The sequence below is a fragment of the Lissotriton helveticus genome, chromosome 8 (genome assembly GCF_964261635.1).
Source record: "Lissotriton helveticus chromosome 8, aLisHel1.1, whole genome shotgun sequence".
Lineage (NCBI taxonomy): Eukaryota > Metazoa > Chordata > Amphibia > Caudata > Salamandridae > Lissotriton > Lissotriton helveticus.
Genome location: NC_136069.1, coordinates 1,153,285,925 through 1,153,302,769, shown reverse-complemented (window position 1 = coordinate 1,153,302,769; position 16,845 = coordinate 1,153,285,925). Strand labels below are relative to the sequence as shown.

Sequence of the window (16,845 nt, the reverse complement as noted above, 5' to 3'; positions counted from 1 at the left end):
CCACATGGTTTCTATTGTTATAAATACACAGCTACTACCTTGTCCAGACAGAGGAGCACTCAGCTGACACTGTAGGGTTACAACATGTCAGAATTCCAACTCAGATGATTCCTGCGTACCAACACGAGGGATGTCCAGCTCTACATCAAAACGAACAGCCTGATGACACTTACCCACAGGTAACTAGGAGTTAGTCCACCTGGCAGGGATTTGAAAGATGCCCCACCTTAGGCAAAGACTAGTTTAGGAAGCGATTGTTAAGAGTACATATATACCCAGTACTTGTATGCCTATATCTATACACTGTCTTACCATAGTGGTGGAAATGTTTTTTTCATTTCACTGTTTTGGTAATGCTAATTGCGCTAATCTGTTTCATTCTACTCATAATCGCAGTGTACATATTTTATTTCGTAAGAATCACAACGCTACAATAAATATTATATAGCCTTGCTGAGGATTTCTTGTCTACTTCTTTGGGTATGCGCGAGAGTCTAAACAAAAAGGTTCTAGATCTGTTACCACAATTTCCTTAGGGAGTCTGGGTTGCCATGTTCTGAGGTTGCACACACATTTGTTACCCTGTAAGGTCAGGGGTTCTGATAGTGCACTGTGAACTAGCAGGACTATATGCCAACATCTCCTGAGGAGTTGCAGTAAAATCAGACTCGCACCAGCCCAACGTTTATGTTGTCCAATAAACACACTGTTTTACCACACTCGCCACAAGGCGTATAACACTATCATTCTGTTTCTATAGTAACTGCATTGTGTTGTGTGTTTTGTTTTCATTTGTAGGAGTTTTATTGTGTTCACAGTCATTTAGTGATCATGAATGACATATAGGGGTAGATTTATAAACATTTTGCACATGGTTGTCGCCACAAAAATCATGCAAACAAGCACAAAACGTTTTTTTTCTAATTTACTTTCCAGCGCAAAACTTGTTTTGGGGTGTCAGAGTGCACACTAGGGTCTGGAGAACATGGCTTGGGTATCTAATAGAAGCTTTGGGCCACCAAGAGTGAGCTGACAGTCTTAGGGGCTAGATACAGGTGACCAGGGGCCATGTGGGGGTCTCTGATCCTCTTCAAGGGCCGACGGAGTGAGTCTAAGGATCAGCTGTGAGCATCATAATGCTGACAGAGGGTCTCTAGAAGTGAGACAGGCATGTCTGAAGTTGAACTGAGGCTCTCTAATAGTCAGCTGTCTGAAGCAGGCCTGTTACAGAGACAGCAGCTGGATAATTTTCCACAGGCCCCATATGGCTAGAGGCCCCAGGTCTGTGATTAATTTCAGACTTAGAAAGGCAGCAAGTGGTTAAAAATAAAAATAGAATTATTTCTCTAGGTCTGGGCCTATGCTGAAACGAAGTGAGTCATAAAAGAACGAATGATGCTAAAATGTATCTTTGAGCTCTGCTGAGGCCAGGCTTTAACCCCTCCCATGCTCATGACAAGCTGAGCTCGTCATGAGCCACGGCGCTCCGGTGCTCATGACGAGCTCAGCTCGTCATGGCCCGTGGAACGCTCAGGTGCGGGTAGAATTCCCCTCCTGTGCTGAATGTTCCACGGCAGCCAATGCACCTGTGATGAGCGCAGCACAGGACCGCCGTGCCTCATGACGAGCTCAGCTTGTCATGAGCATGCGGGCGCTGTGTGCGCCCCCTCCCCCCCAGCACAGCGGGGGGAATAACCCACGCACCGAATGGGTTATTTTTCACTTTCCACCCACAGTACTTTTTTGACGCCCTGATGCCTGGAACATTTCTCCTTGTTATGTCTGCCACAGGGAGGCTCAGGATTTTGGTGCAAATCTCTGTCTGCAATTCTTTGCAGATAGGCATTTGCCTCAAGTCACAATCCATGGGTAGTTGCATTGGAAAGCCCATGCACCCTCCCCGGAATATACACTTGATTCAAAGTAACTCAAGGTAGTACATTGTGCTGCGGTTTGTTACTTTTGGTTACAATCCAATGCAAATTACGATTTGCATTGGACTGTAAATCCCACAAGTACAGTTTGTGTTGGGTAGGAGTTAAAAAAGTAACAGACACAAAGTCTTGTTAAATCTGGGCCCCAGTTTTTCAAGTTAAAAGGTATTAGTTTAGCGTTCTCCCTTTTAATACTTGACTTCAATGCAAGTTAATGGGGAAATGTAATACCCTTCATTTTATTGACTAAATCTATGGTATTCCTAAATGACAGCTTGTGTAGAACAGCTTTGCTTTTGTGGTGAAGAGTTTCCCTTCTTGCAAATGGGTCCAGCATCTGTTGGTCTATTTCACAAAATGCACACAAAATAATTGGCCACATACGGGCATGGCATGCACTTAAAACTTAAAATAATGCATGACAGGGAAGCTAATGACGGATGTAGTTCCAATCCAGCATATATTTCTATAACATGGACAATTTATATGTTTTTGACTACATTAAAGCTGTGGTTCAAGTTAAAGCTTTTCACTCCACTGCCTGATTGTTTGGTTGTATTTTACCTAATCACTTATCAGAAAAATAGGTTTTATGAAGATGTGTCTGGAATATTCAGATGATCTCAAAGCCCATATTTTGAGATGCATATAATAAATTCTACCAATTGATTGTGCACCCATCTCATCATGGAGCACGCTGCCAAAACAACTGTCAAAATGCAAATAAATCTTTTTGAATTTTGTACCAAATTTGACACTGGTTCAGTTTCCACTATCAAAGCTGACTGTGCTACTAGCAAGCTATAAATTTGAAAGAACTGTACTCAGCAATGGTTGAAGTGTCTTTCTTCCTTAACATTGCTTAGCATAGATGGCATTCTGGCATTGCAGATCAATTGCCTTTTCAGCTTTTATTGACATTTTCAGCATGCTGCTGAATAGAAGGATAGTGACGTATGAAAGTGGTGGAGCGTAAAAGTTGGGTATGACTTTTATGTAACAAGCTAAGCGAGCAAGCTTAATGGACAAATGTGTGGCTCAGAGGTGCCTTCCCTGAGAAAAAAGATTGGCATATTTTAAGAAATAATTGAGTGAAAATTAAAGAAGGTTTCTAAAGCAATTATAGGAATGTGTAGTCTTGACATATTTAAACACATCAAAATATGGCTCATATCTTACTGCAGTAATATGTTCAACAGTTACTGTATAGTGTGCAAATTGTACAGCCTTACAGCTCCAGACCCTTTAAAGTGTGTGCTTGCCCAATGTCTTGCACTGTGTGCGGCATCAACTTTGGTAGAAAATGCTTTAACTAGGTTTAGGGAAGCACCAAAAGCTATTGGCTACAATCGGTCATATAGAAATATGTACAGACAGGGCTTTAAGTGGGACAAAAAAGTGGTGGTCTCCAAAAGGGGCATGGCTTAAAAATGTAAACTAAATTGATGTGATTCCCATAATGTGCCACCAAACTGGTATTTTGGTTTCTCTCTGAACCTTCTCTTATTGCAACCAGATATATAACACAACAATTGATATACATCTAAAACCTGCCAGGACTATTGGCTTTGACAATGGTTGTAAGGTGTTTAAGATAAATGAGTAACAAAAACGGTGTTGTTGTAAATAATTTGTTTTGAAAATGTTTCAATTCTGAAATTGTGAGTTTGTGAATTAAATATTGTTGAGGCCTGTGGAAGGAGTATTGGTCTTTAGTTATTGGGAATTTATATTAGACATGTATGCCCTTTTTCTCTTCACATCTTGTACATTTCCATATCTTAAACCTCATCTCTTTCCTCTTTAGCACCCTCTTTTGACTCTCTCCTGAATGCCCTTCCTTGCATCTCCTTCACTTCACCGCCCCTACGTGCACTGTACTCACTCACATGTAGCACTTTTTTCATTTCCTTTCGCCTTGTCAATATTTTTAAACCTTTGTATCCCCTTACCACACACAGAATTTCAATTTTTTACTGTAATATGTAACAATTGCTCAGTGTGCTCTGCAAAGAAGACAACCCACTGACAGGCACTGTGAGAAACTCACATTACCTTCAGCCTCAGCGCCAGAGATATCAAACGCTGCACATCATAAACAAATGGTGCAACTCTGTTCAAGTTTATACTATACAAGAATCAAAAGATGCCCAAAAAAGACAACAACGCTACATGATGGAAAAAGCTAACACTCTTAGGGAATGCAAGATTAAGTAAAACATATAAAATTGAAACAGGAACTAAACAGCTGACATGTATTACTTTAACTTTTTTAACATTCATTGTTCATGAAGTAATCAGTGTTTTTGGCATTAATGTTGAGAGCATGAATATAGGGCTTGATAGGGACCCATTGCAATGCCTGTTTTAAAATGCCACATGACAGAGCCAGATCCCCGAAATATACAACCACAAGCATCTAGCATACTACAACGTTTAGAGTTCCTTAACATCATAACATGCCCAAAGTGGAGATAAAACATTGTAGAACCGCTGCGTTGCCAAATATAAATAAATCAGGACCTAAATAAGCACCAGTGCAGTGCATACCTCTGAGTGTCTATACATACTTATGTAAGGGCACTGAGGAATGTACACTGCATATTGTGGTGCCTCCTCCACCCTTTGGCGGAATTCTTCTAAATTTTAATGGAATTCCAATGAATGAAACTTTGCCAATTCTGCCCACCGTCTATCCATTACCCTCTTTCTTGAGAGAGGCCCACACACTTGAACAGTAGATCATCCAGAAATACAATTGAGGATCTTGAATACTGAAATGACTAACCTGGATAGACTGAAGAGGTGTTAACAAAACAGGCAAAAAAGAATTAGGAAATTTTTGCCGGGCACATTACCCTGGAGCCTAACACATGTATGCCTAAATATCATCCACCGTCTTTGGCAATTGCATTGACTCGTGATTCCACATCTACCCCTGTTTAAAATTATGCAATAGCTTGCCTGAAGTTTTCATATGAACCTCAGTTTTCAACCACCTGAGTAGAGACAAACCTGACTGAGAGTACACATATTAGACTTTTTCGTTTGCCTGCAGGTGGTTCAGCAACAAAAATCTCTTAAACATCAACTCTGGCTTACCGTTCCTTATTTTAATATAGTTATGTTTTATTTAAGCTCAAACGGGCACTTCTTGAAGTTTCCTGATTTTTGTTATGTTTATGAGTATTATATTAGGGCCCAGATTTATAACAGAAAATGGGCCCAGGCACCAAAATAGAAGTGGCCCACATTAACGAATCAGATAGCTAGAAAAGTGCCCAACATTTTCAAATGAGGGCAATTTTGAACTTGCAAAGACATGCAGTTTGGGTCTTTCTCAAGGTTGGGGACACTGCATGCATTTGTGCTTGCTGCAGGCAATGTTTGTTTTAATATCAGAGAAATCAACATAAAATAGGCCCACAAAAAGCCCAAAAACCCTCCCACACACATACTTGTCAGACCATCCCATTGGGCACTGACTGACTGCCCTATAGATCACTCTGACCCTTGTGATACCAAGCAGTGCAAAGAGCGTCAGTGTACTTTCACATGCAAAAGAGTTGTTGCAAGCAAGCAGAGTGCTAAGCGGATTTACAGCACCAGAGATCAGTTAATTGTTATACTAAGTGTGCATAACCTGACAGGATCAGCAAAGTCCCCTGTGATTCCAAGTGAAATCGAAGCAACTGAACTACCACTTCCTGGTTTTGTGTGGAATCCCATCACCAAATGAAAATAAGTGTAAACATTAGACAAAAGAAAAACTGAATGATTTTCCCACAAGTAAAATGTGCAATTTCTGCAAAATTACACATATTACATAATTAAGGCTCCCAGTTTTCCGTTTTAACTGATTTTTACAGATCAATACAGACAGAAATCGGTGTGTTTCTTGTATTTATTTTTCAAAGTGGAAAAATACAGAAAATGGTATACCTTCGATTTGCCATGCATTCATTTTTAAATTCCATGTCACTAGCTGTGCAGATTTAGAGCATGGGAAGTTAACAAATTGTATGATATTTCCCTAAATGACTGCATATCTCAGCTCAGGGGACGTCCGAAGCGCCCACAGGAATGGTTCAATGACCAGTGTAAAGTGGCAAAGGCACTCCTCTTGCGGGCAATACAAAAGGGGGATACTCAATTCTTAAGGGTCTACAGGGCAAATTATCAGGCATGTGTAAAAGCAGCAAAAGTAGCATGGGAGGAAGATGTGTTGGCTGACTTGCTGACTATAGTCAGTAGAAGCGAGGAAAGGTCAGGAGACCCTGTAGATTCATCCATCCTACCCTGCGAATGGGTAGCGCACTTCAGGAGTCTCTATGCCCCCAACTCTGTACCTCAGGGATCGCACTGGTCCAAGAATGCTTCTAGTGCAAAGAGCCAATTCCATCCTATGATAAGTTTTTCCCTCCAGGGAAATTAGTGTGCGCTGCTTCACTCAAGTAGGGGAAAGCCCCGAGACTTAATAAAATCCCGGCTGATGTTTTCAAATATGACCCCGGGGTTTGGGTACAATACATCAATCTGGCCATTGCGGCGGAAGGAGCAATTCCCCCTTCTTGGAAAGGGGTGGAGATCATCCCTATTTTCAAAAAGGGGGACCCTGGTGTGCCATCCAACTACCACCCAATCAGCTTATTGGATAACCTCCCAAAACTTTACTGTAAACAGGTCCTAGACCTCTTACTGAGCTGGTGTGAGTAAGAGTAGATCCCAACAGGGCTGCAGACCGGATTCAGGCATAGGGCTATCGCAGTTGACCAGCTCTTCTGGTTCCTCTTGGTTAGGTGGAAGGCAGTCGACCTGGCTAGGGGTGACCTCTGTTGGAAATGGGATCCCCGGCTGGCCAGGGCTTTCGCCAAAGTCAGTCAGAGACCACCACACCCAAGTCAGGGCAAGGGAGTTACACGCCAAGATAACCCCTACTCACCCTCTAGGTAACGTGGCGCGAGCAGCAAGGCTAAACTTGGAGGCGATGTAGGCTAAGTATTTGCGCACGCACCCCAGCAACAACAACCAAAGGCCCACCACAAAGGAAACTCCACACAAGGTTATATAAAAATAGCCTTTGTATTACACCAAAACACATTAGATAAAACACACACTTTACAATGTGCCAGCGGCACGGGCAGAATTTACAAGGGGATATGTACAAGACAGGGCCACCTGGACCACTGTCAGGAATCAGAAGTAGCACTTTCAGAAAGTAAAATTACTTTAGCACAAAATAGCACACAATATAACAATAGAGCGCACAACCAGTAATTACTGGTAACCAGGATCTCACTAGCACCACCTGTACTAGGGAGAAAACAACCACCTATGTATTACAATACCTGTAGGGGTGTAAGAGGAAAACACATGATGCAATGCATAACATTCATTCAGAGGTGTAAAGGCACATGACGCATAAACAATACATTCAGAGGTGCATAGAAAGTACAATTGCGCCAAACTCACGTAAGTCACCACCTGTGACTGTCCCTAGGCCCTCTGGCCTTGTTGGGGCTAGGACGCCCTGTGTCCAAAGTCAGGGTCCTAAACGTAGCAGTTGCCCACAAAGTGCTGGGCAACTGGTGCAATTGAGGTTTGAGCCTTCCAGGGCTCAAGAACAACAATGGGGCCAATGTGGGAGCCTCGCTGGGCTCTCAAGAAATAAATTGTCCCCCTGAGCCTCTCAGGGCTCTAGACAGCTGTGGCAAGCTTTGTTGGAGTCCCCCCTCCTGGGGACTCGAGCACAATCATGCCCCCTGAGCCTCTCTGGGCTCAAAAAAACATAGGTGGCACCTTGAGCCTCTCTGGGCTCTTAAAGGGGCAATGCCTGCCAAGAACCTCGCCGGGCTCTAAATCAACTGATGCCCCCGGGGCACCTCGGGGCTCCAAGGAAATGCTCCCGGAACCTCTCTGGGCATGAGCAAACAATTGGGGCCTCAGAGGAGCCTCGCAGGCTCCCACCACACCAATGCCCCCCCCCCTGCGGACTGCCAACACGGAGCCCCACTCACCGGGGCTCCTGCCTTCTGACTTCTTCACTCGCGGTCGGGCAGGGGGGTGGCACCCGCGCTGCCAACTCGCCACACGGGGCGATCGGATGCCGGATGGGCACCGGCTGTGCACACCCAGCGCTGGCAGCGCTAGTAACGAAGGGCAGGCGCTCCCAAGCGCCTCCAGGACCAAATACAGCGCTCACAGCGCTAGGGGCAAAATCAAGCGCTTTCCAAGCGCTAGGCAGGCGATTTCAGCGCTCCCAGCGCTGAAGGGCAGGGAGCAGCGCTCTCAGGCTGCAGGCCAGGAGTCCTCAGTGCTCCCCAGCACTGGAGGACAGGACAAGGCTCCAGCAGGGTCTGGAGGCAGGCAGGGGGGGCAAGGCTGGGCCAGAGCCAGCACACTGGGTCTCCAGGCAGGGAGACACCCCAAGTGGCGGTCCTCCTGGCCCCAGCAGCAGCAACAGCCCCCTCTGGCAGGATCCAAAAAGCAGAACAACTTCAGTGGGGACACAGCCCCATTTTTATACAGTGCATTCCTTTGTCTGAAGGTGCAGAGTGGGGGCGGAACCAGTCGCAGCTGGTTCTTGAGTACTCTGTTTACCTCAGCCACCCTCTCTATTCACTGGCAGGGCTTGGGTCATTAGACACACCACAGGGGGGCGGAGCCAGCATTGTGTGGGGAAAACCCAGCCCATCCAGGACACAGGTACACTCCTCCCACACATCACTCATGCTAATCTCCCACTCACCACCGGGCAGACCCATCCAGACTTCCTGGAGCCTGGCATGCCAGCCAGCTCCAGCCAATCACACGCCAGCACCCTCACAGCACACGTACAGCCATGTCTAGAAATGGCGCTTCGCTACTAGACACATACATGCTGCATACACCATCTCGCAGCATTCACTCTCACGAGTTTACACATACCAGACTCAAGCCTGTACACCCCACGCATCAGGAACTACCAGGGACACATACATTCCCCATGCATTCCTATGGGCGGGCAGGCCTAGCTCAGCACATGCACTCAGAGTGCGCACGCACTTTCCACTGGGACACAGTGAAAGTGCGCAGAATCCAAAAATCACCATCTCCAGGTCACCATTTCAAGCAAAAAGTCTAGGGGTGAACCTGCCCTAAGGGCCAAAGTCCAACATAACCCCCTTCCAGCCAAAACGCAGGGGAGACCAATCACCACCGTGATGGACTTCCCTGCTTGGGGCGATAGAACACGGACGCAGGCCCGCAACTGCAGGGACACCCTCCTGTTCTACGCCACGGTGAACCCATGGGATTCCCTCTAAACACACTGTCTGGACCAACTGGGCTACCCCACTGGTACTCCCAAGTTGTCCGCGGCCAGGACCAGGCCCTGGGCCACCCAGGTGCCACTGGTCCATGCCAATTCGCAGAGCGGGGGGTAGTAACCCCTGGCACATAGGAGCCATTTTCCACTCTTCCTGTCTGCAAGACAGGACTAGACTGCCACTGGTACTCCAGCCTAGGGCCTACAACCTCAGGCGGACCAGGAGTCTCGGGGAAGGCTCTCCTCCCCCTACCTCTTCTCCTAGGGTTCCTCCTCCCTCTGCGAGGGGTACCCCTAGAACGCCATTCCAACCCAGGACTTATCCACTCAGGTTGCACCGGGGTCAGAGGTGGGCTCTCCCACCCTCTGCACCCCCTTCCAGAGGTCTGCCCTCTCCCACCTGGAGAAGTTCCTCTGGACGAAGAACCGGTCAGGACACTGGTTACAGTCGTCCTACCCTTCAAGTCAGGCTGATCCTGAACCTGGCCTCCCAACCTCTGGTCTAGAACCTTCGGTGGAACAATTGCCTGGCACTCCAGGACTTCTGGGGATTCACACGCAATCCCCCTGAGGCTAACAAATGTCACATCTGTTGCGTGACTGTCTGTCTGGCGCAGATCTCCCGCCCTCTGTCCACCTGACAGTGCGTGACGATCCCCCAGACCAGAAGTGGTGTTACCATGGTCACTACACGGGAACCTAGCCCAACTGGGTAGTCCCTGACCCACTGGTCCTTCCACTGGGGAACTCCCCCAATCACTCCTCACTCTGGACTCCTGTACCCTCCCTATCGGAGCGGTACTGCCAGACTCTAGAACCACAGGAGCTCTGGTTACAGACGCTCCAGGTCCTCTACTCACTAGGAGATCTTCCTCAAGTGGACTAACAGGACAGCCTAGGTCCCCAACCTGGTGTTCCCTCAAGAAACCACCCAGGTTCTGAGACAGGGCTTCGGGCCTCTGGGGGCTCTCAGCCACCCACTGACTCCTGCTCCACTGAGCCAGGCAGTCAGCCCCTACACCCTTCTCACTATACTGGGACCTAGCTGGGCTACACTGAGCCTCTTCCACCACGCTGGGCTGGAAGATCCCTGACCCACTACTTTTGGAGTCACTCACCAATGACTCTACAGAACCTCTGGTCCCTTCCCAGCGGTCTGCTTCCTCTGCCAGCTCACATGGTTCAGACAATCCACACCCTAACAGGTGTTGGCGCAACCCTGGTGAACAACAACTGAGCAACTGCTCTCTGAGAAACATATCGAGCAATAGGTCCCAATCACATTTCGTGGGCTCCCGTACCCAATCACACAGGGCTCTACAACAGTCATCCTCAAAGTCTTCCCAAGACTGATGAGACGGTTTCCTAAGGTTCCTAAACCTCAACCTATTCTCCTCCTCTGGGGAAACAGGAACCATACTCTGGGAACTGGGACTTTCTAGACTGAGATTTAAATAGCTGCCACCACTGGACCCAACCCTCCCTGGGGGATCCAGAAACTCAACACTGCGCGCAGGGGATAGTCTACCCTCCAAAGCTACTTTGCCTCTGGTGGCGGCCCTCTCAGCCTCCTCTATCCTGTCCTGCGCTAAGACCCTCTCGGTCTCCAGCTGTTGCTTCTTAACCTCCAGCTGTTGCTTTCTAATGCCCAGCTGTGCCATAGCCTGGGCATGCTCCAACCTGAGCCTCTCTAAAGCCAGCTGGTGCTCCCTTTCTCTCCTCCTATCTTCCAGCTCCTCTGGGGACAGGGAAAGGGATGAGGCGCTGCCTCCTAAACTGGACCCAGCAAGGGACTCCCTATCTATGGGGTCCTCACTATCTGCTGGCGTCCCTGTGCTATCATCTTCTTCCTCCTCAGACTCTTCAGGGCTCCCCTCTGACCCACCACCCTCATGGTGTGAGACCCGGGCCCTCTCCGCACTGTGCTCACGCTCCCAGTCATCCTTCTGCCATTGGATCAGGTTACCCCTAAGTTGGGACTGGGTGTCTGACTCATTCACTGCAATGTCTCTCTCTTCGCAAAACTCTCTCAGTTCATGCAAAAACAGACCCCAGACATTAAAAGCAGACTCCATCTTGGCAAGATGCTCACAGACACGTGCAACACAGGGGACTGAACAATCTGAAGTAAGAGGACACAATTCCAAAACTTCAACAATCTCCTTATCAAAGAGAACTCATACTCATGCGTCCAGGAAAACACACCATTCATCCACACACACCCTCCCCTCGGATCGGTAAGGCAGTTTCTACCACCCCTGACTTCTCAACCTGACCAAAAGCGACACAGGTACCAAACTCTGGAAGCAGGGCGGGGGACAAATGTACTGAACACAATCAAATGACACTCTTCAGGAGAAGAAAATATGAAACTTCCAAAAAAAACAATCCCCTAAAATGTGGTCATCTAAAATCAGAGTTTTGTGGTGCAGCCAGCTGCCACTAAGGTACAAGGCAAACACAAATCCTTATCCCACCGCTTGCCGCCAATGTTGGAAATGGGATCCCCGGCTGGCCAGGGCTTTCGCCAAAGTCAGTCAGAGACCACCACACCCAAGTCAGGGCAAGGGAGTTACACGCCAAGATAACCCCTACTCACCCTCTAGGTAACGTGGCGCGAGCAGCAAGGCTAAACTTGGAGGCGATGTAGGCTAAGTATTTGCGCACGCACCCCAGCAACAACAACCAAAGGCCCACCACAAAGGAAACTCCACACAAGGTTATATAAAAATAGCCTTTGTATTACACCAAAACACATTAGATAAAACACACACTTTACAATGTGCCAGCGGCACGGGCAGAATTTACAAGGGGATATGTACAAGACAGGGCCACCTGGACCACTGTCAGGAATCAGAAGTAGCACTTTCAGAAAGTAAAATTACTTTAGCACAAAATAGCACACAATATAACAATAGAGCGCACAACCAGTAATTACTGGTAACCAGGATCTCACTAGCACCACCTGTACTAGGGAGAAAACAACCACCTATGTATTACAATACCTGTAGGGGTGTAAGAGGAAAACACATGATGCAATGCATAACATTCATTCAGAGGTGTAAAGGCACATGACGCATAAACAATACATTCAGAGGTGCATAGAAAGTACAATTGCGCCAAAATCACGTAAGTCACCACCTGTGACTGTCCCTAGGCCCTCTGGCCTTGTTGGGGCTAGGACGCCCTGTGTCCAAAGTCAGGGTCCTAAACGTAGCAGTTGCCCACAAAGTGCTGGGCAACTGGTGCAATTGAGGTTTGAGCCTTCCAGGGCTCAAGAACAACAATGGGGCCAATGTGGGAGCCTCGCTGGGCTCTCAAGAAATAAATTGTCCCCCTGAGCCTCTCAGGGCTCTAGACAGCTGTGGCAAGCTTTGTTGGAGTCCCCCCTCCTGGGGACTCGAGCACAATCATGCCCCCTGAGCCTCTCTGGGCTCAAAAAAACATAGGTGGCACCTTGAGCCTCTCTGGGCTCTTAAAGGGGCAATGCCTGCCAAGAACCTCGCCGGGCTCTAAATCAACTGATGCCCCCGGGGCACCTCGGGGCTCCAAGGAAATGCTCCCGGAACCTCTCTGGGCATGAGCAAACAATTGGGGCCTCAGAGGAGCCTCGCAGGCTCCCACCATACCAATGCCCCCCCCCTGCGGACTGCCAACACGGAGCCCCACTCACCGGGGCTCCTGCCTTCTGACTTCTTCACTCGCAGTCGGGCAGGGGGGTGGCACCCGCGCTGCCAACTCGCCACACGGGGCGATCGGATGCCGGGTGGGCACCGGCTGTGCACACCCAGCGCTGGCAGCGCTAGTAACGAAGGGCAGGCGCTCCCAAGCGCCTCCAGGACCAAATACAGCGCTCACAGCGCTAGGGGCAAAATCAAGCGCTTTCCAAGCGCTAGGCAGGCGATTTCAGCGCTCCCAGCGCTGAAGGGCAGGGAGCAGTGCTCTCAGGCTGCAGGCCAGGAGTCCTCAGTGCTCCCCAGCACTGGAGGACAGGACAAGGCTCCAGCAGGGTCTGGAGGCAGGCAGGGGGGGCAAGGCTGGGCCAGAGCCAGCACACTGGGTCTCCAGGCAGGGAGACACCCCAAGTGGCGGTCCTCCTGGCCCCAGCAGCAGCAACAGCCCCCTCTGGCAGGATCCAAAAAGCAGAACAACTTCAGTGGGGACACAGCCCCATTTTTATACAGTGCATTCCTTTGTCTGAAGGTGCAGAGTGGGGGCGGAACCAGTCGCAGCTGGTTCTTGAGTACTCTGTTTACCTCAGCCACCCTCTCTATTCACTGGCAGGGCTTGGGTCATTAGACACACCACAGGGGGGCGGAGCCAGCATTGTGTGGGGAAAACCCAGCCCATCCAGGACACAGGTACACTCCTCCCACACATCACTCATGCTAATCTCCCACTCACCACCGGGCAGACCCATCCAGACTTCCTGGAGCCTGGCATGCCAGCCAGCTCCAGCCAATCACACGCCAGCACCCTCACAGCACACGTACAGCCATGTCTAGAAATGGCGCTTCGCTACTAGACACATACATGCTGCATACACCATCTCGCAGCATTCACTCTCACGAGTTTACACATACCAGACTCAAGCCTGTACACCCCACGCATCAGGAACTACCAGGGACACATACATTCCCCATGCATTCCTATGGGCGGGCAGGCCTAGCTCAGCACATGCACTCAGAGTGCGCACGCACTTTCCACTGGGACACAGTGAAAGTGCGCAGAATCCAAAAATCACCATCTCCAGGTCACCATTTCAAGCAAAAAGTCTAGGGGTGAACCTGCCCTAAGGGCCAAAGTCCAACAACCTCTATGTGGCATTTGTTGATTTGCGTGTTGAAAGCGACCTGGTCCCCTGAGAGAAACTGTGGGAGGTGCTCTTGGAGATGCGGACCCTGCCCGACCTCTTAAATATGATTAGACTACTGCACGAGGGGAACTTCACCAAGGTAAGATGCGGAGCAAAAGTAGAGTTATCAGAGGCATTTCCGGTCAATCAAGGTGTTAGGTAGGGCTGCGTGCTTGCATCCACCCTTTTCCTCCTTTATAGTAACAATTGCATTTCGTACTTAACTAATTGTGTAAATGACCCCCATTCTCTGGCAGGAGAAAAAATACCAGCCCTCCTCTTTGAGGATGACACGTTGTTGTTGTCCAAAACCACAAGGGGTCTACAAAGGCTGATCAACAGCTTCAATCAGTTTTGCAGCGATTTCTGTTTTGAATTAAATACCTCTAGGACCAAATTTATGACGTATATTAAGAAGGGAAAGTCAAGTGGGGCCATCAAGGTGGGGGCATTCGTACTCAAAAGTATCTAGGAGTTTGACTGCATGGGTATCAGGTTAGATGAGTCTGGATCCTGGTACCCACAAGGAGGAGCTATATTCAAGTTGTCCAAAAAGGCCTCATGGTCCCCTGCATGTCCAGGAGTGGAAGTCTATAAGGCCAAAGTAAGTGGGGCAGCCATTTATAGGGCAGAATTGTGTGGGGTTTCCAACATCAGTCCCCTGAGTGTAGCATAGAATACTTTTATTAGAAATCTGGTGAGCCTAGGGAAGGACACACCTCTTGTTCTGCTGCGCATGGATCTGGGGATTTATGAGATATCCTCACTGGTGGTGTTGAGACCCCAATTGTTTTGGATCAGAATCTGAGGCACTGTTGAATTGTTTCTCTTAAGAGAGGGTGTGCAGGGTGTTATCTCCGCCAAGGGTGGTGGGGGGAATTAACTGGCTAAGGGCACTCAAGGAAGGGTGGAATGAGTTGGGTCTGGGCACATTCTAGAGTGAGCCACAACTGATTAAGATAGGGGATGCTGCCTTAGTTAAAAAGAGGATGGAAGATGAGACCACTTGTTTCGGGGATCAATCATCTGCAGCCTCACAAGACACCCCAACAAGTGCCTTCCTCTTATTGAAACGAGCGTATAAGGACAAGGAACTTCTGGAGTTTTTTAGCCCTGTTCTGGATCGCTCTCTGTACCTTCAATTTAGGCATTGTTTGCTCCCTGTAGCAGTCTTTACTACTGGTTGGAGAAAGATGAACCAGGGCTATGAGTATTGTTTCTATTGTATAAATGTACACAAAATTGAGAAGCATCTCTTGTTCTTTTGCCCCGTTTTTGAAAAACAGAGATCCACAAGACTTCTTCCAATGTGCAGGCTATTGAGCCTACCCACCAGAGGAGAAGCATACAGGTATGCAAAACTGAAACCTCCCCGATTGTGGTTGTGGCTGTTTCAAAATTTCTTAAAACAGCATGGTTAACCAGAGGCAAACTGCTAGATATCCTATGGAGCTAGCCTTGAATATATCCAGTTGATCTGAACTGCCTGTGGCAGGGGCTGCTGTTTGTATGTTTTACATTGTTAGGGCAATTAGATGTACAGTGGCAGTTATTTTAGGGGATTATGCGTTTTTCGCATTTTCTTTTTTTTAATATATGAATTAATTTTATTGTATTATTTTAGATTTTTGGTTTTACTATTTACCGCCTGTTTGTACTGGAATGGCAATCTTCTTATGTACTGCATATCACAACATGACTTTGCTAAAATGCTAATGTGGGTGTTATTCGTTTATTATTTTTGGCTTTGTAATACACTAAAACCGAGCAGACAGGAAAGTATGAGAGCACAATTATTATTTAAATAAATTTCTTTACGAAAACACAAAATGAATATGGATAAGTACCGATGAGATGGCCTGAATATAAATATGAATAATTACAGATGTAAATGTTGAAAAAATAAATACCATAAAACTAGGAGCCCTTTAAATGACTGACAGTTGCTTCTAGAAATGTGCACTCAAGGCGATTTCTCACGCAAGACACGACTGGCTCACATTTGCACTATTGGACATTACTTAGGGCATCATTACAATATCGGTTGGAAACTAAACGGCCCGACTCCTTGTCGAATTCGGTTCCCACCGACTCGTGGTCGGCGGTTCCACCCAACCGATTATGATGCTTCCGAACACCGTTCGGAAGGACTCCCATTGACCACAATGGGGGCCTGTGTTCCGACCGACAACACAGGTTCTAATGGGGAAAATGGGTGTCTGCAGAAAACCTTGTACCCTGGCGCAGGCACCCCATGGTGCCTGTGACACTATGCATGACTCTACAGGGGGTCCCTTGGGTACCCTCTCGACCTCAAACCAGAGGACTCAGGATGAAGGGGGGCCTGCTAAGGGCCCCCAAAGTTCGTTTCTGACAGCCTTTTTGTGTCGGACAGACCGAGTCGGAAAGGTTGTTGGAATCCAAGATCGTAATCAGTCTAATGGAAGCACTGTCCACTGAGCTGTACAAATCGGCTCCGACCGACTCGGATCCCCGAATGCCGGTCGGAACCAATTCGGAATTCTCCTTCCGAGCATTGTAATCGGTCGGTCTGAATTGTTTCTGACCGAGTCGGGCGGATGGTTTCCAACACAGTCTAGGGGAATCTGACTGTCGGTTGGAGGCTTTCTGACCAACATTGTAATGAGGCCCTTAGTGCGGTTATCTAAGGCAGCATTATTTGCTCAAGCATGGCCAATGACATATTGTTCTGCAGATCATAGTAATGCCAAATTGCTCTGCAAATTACA

At 47.9% G+C, this 16,845-nt stretch overlaps 1 protein-coding gene across 2 annotated transcripts in view; it reads left to right on the top strand.

Annotated features, from left to right (window-relative positions):
• ADPRHL1 (ADP-ribosylhydrolase like 1) overlaps positions 1–16,845 on the top strand; it is a 290,079-nt gene that overhangs the window by 109,510 nt on the left and 163,724 nt on the right. The window lies entirely within an intron of this gene.